General features: G+C 41.1%; 1 pseudogene; it reads left to right on the top strand.

Moving 5' to 3' along the window:
- The window catches only part of LOC137440391 (28S ribosomal RNA), an 8,484-nt pseudogene that overhangs the window by 3,851 nt on the left and 2,133 nt on the right, over positions 1–2,500 (top strand).

Genomic DNA, 2,500 nt, shown 5'->3' with positions numbered 1-2,500 from the left:
CAAGAGCCTACCCAGGTAGAAGGGTTTATGTGTGAAGAATGTAAAAAATGTTTTAAAACTAAAATTGGCTTGGGACAACATAAGAGATTAGCTCACCCAGCCCTGAGAAACGCAGAAAGAATTGAAGCATCTCGCCCCAAAGAGACCTCTAAAAGAGGTGCTCACAAGAAAATCTGGTCCCAAGAGGAAACAGAATTATTACAGAAACTAAATCAAGAGTTTGAAGGGAGGAAAAATATTAACAAATTGATTGCTGAAAAATTAACAACTAAAACAGCCAAACAGATCAGTGAAAAGAGAAGACTATTAAGAGAAACTGTGGTGCCAGAAAGAGAGAAAACACAAGAGAGCAAGAACAGGTTAAAAGAGGAGAGGACTGTGATTCCATCTTCTGGTGAAAGGGAGCTGCTAGCCCACTATAAAAAGACTATTAATGAAAAGCTGACATCAGGGAAGCTGCCCATCCTTAAAAATACATATAAACAAATAATTGAAGGCAATACAGACTCATTAAAATTACTCAATGAGGTAGCTCAGGACCAATATTTGTATTTGTTTGAGAAATCAATTGAACAGAAAGTGCCAAAAACGAGCCAACGTAAACCTCAGCAGAAGAAACCTCAAAAGGAGTGGATGAGAAAAAGAGCCAGAAAGCGTGGAGAATTTCTCCGATTCCAACGCCTCTTCCGCTTAGATCGAGGGAAGTTAGCTAATATGATTCTGGATGAAAAAGACTCTGCGCAATGTGCCATCCCCGTGGAAGAGGTCAGTAACACCTTCAGATCTAGGTGGGAGTCTCAGAACTTATTTCAAGGACTTGGAGCATTCCAGTCTGTGGGGCGGGCGGATAATTCGGCTTTTAAGGAATTGATTACAGAGAAAGAGATCCTTAAGAATATCAAAGACATGAATAAAAAATCGGCACCAGGCCCTGATGGGATCACCCTGAAGGCCCTGCTTAAAATGGATCCAAATTGTGAGGAGATCAAAGAACTATTTAATCTCTGGCTGTTAAGTGGCAAAATTCCAGATGTAATAAGGGGATGCCGAACAATCCTAATACCTAAATCATCAGCGCCCGAACGCCAAAATGATATTAATAACTGGCGGCCAATTACTATTGGTTCCATCATCCTGAGACTCTATTCAAGAATCTTAACTGCGAGGTTGGCAAAGGCGTGTCCCATTAACCCCAGGCAGAGAGGCTTCATTCAATCTTCTGGCTGTGCTGAGAACTTAAAACTATTACAGCTATTAATTAGGAATGCAAAGAAACAAAAGAAACCCCTGGGGGTTGTCTTTGTCGATTTGGCCAAAGCCTTTGATTCAGTGAGCCACACCCACATCCTGGCGGTGCTAAAGCAAAAGGGCCTGGATGACCACATAATAGCATTAATTAAGGACTTCTATCAAAACATCCACACCAGAATCAAAACTAAAGAAGGAGAGTCTGAGTCAATAGGAATCAAAACTGGTGTGAAACAGGGCGATCCCATGTCACCACTCCTCTTTAACCTGTGCATTGACCCTCTGTTATGTAAATTAGAAGAATGTGGGGAGGGGTTCCAACACGGGAATGGTAAATTAACAGCTCTGGCTTTTGCAGACGACCTGGTCCTGCTGAGTAAGTCCCAATCAGGAATGGAGAAAAATATTGAAATTCTAGAAGCATTTTGTGACTTAACTGGATTAAAAACGCAGGGGGAAAAGTGCCATGGTTTCTTTATTCAACCAACTAAGGACTCTTATACCATCAATGACTGTCCTCCATGGCTTATCAGCGGTACCCCTTTAAACATGATCCACCCGGGTCAGTCAGAGAAATATCTTGGCTTGCAAATCGACCCTTGGGTGGGGATAGTTAAGCCCGAATTACAAAATAAATTAGAAGTTTGGCTCAATCGCATCGAAAGAGCCCCTTTAAAACCATTTCAAAAATTGGACATGTTAAAAGTGTACACAGTGCCTAGATTGATCTACTTAGCAGACCAGGCAAATGTAAAAGCCACCTATCTGGAAGAAATGGACTTAACAATTCGAAATAGGGTGAAAAAATGGTTACATCTCCCAGTTTGTACCTGTGATGGCATCTTGTATTCCAGCACTAAAGATGGAGGCTTAGGCTTAGCCCGATTGGCTGGGTTAATCCCTAGTATCCAAGCTAGACGATTACACAGATTGGCAAATTCATCAGATGAAGCAGTTAAAACTGTAGTTAAAAATAATGATATTGATAAAGATTATGAAAAATTGTGGATATCAGCAGGGGGAGACAAAGAGAAAATACCATCAATATATAACCCCCAGACAATAATGGTAACTGAATATGGGGGACGGGAGGAATTATCGGAATGGGAAAAACCCGCCCCAAAGAAAATCTTTCCCAAACCTTGCAATTGGAGGAAAAATGAGTTCACAAAATGGACAGCATTGATGTCCCAGGGCATAGGAACTGCAAACTTTGAAAATGATTCCACCAGTAACAATTGGCTTGTGAATT

Source organism: Melanerpes formicivorus, unplaced genomic scaffold, assembly GCF_026170545.1.
Source record: "Melanerpes formicivorus ecotype bairdi unplaced genomic scaffold, bMelFor1.0.p_v2 SCAF_2921, whole genome shotgun sequence".
Taxonomy (NCBI): Eukaryota; Metazoa; Chordata; class Aves; order Piciformes; family Picidae; genus Melanerpes; species Melanerpes formicivorus.
Note: the sequence above shows the minus strand (reverse complement) of the source record. Positions and strands in the feature narration are given on the sequence as shown.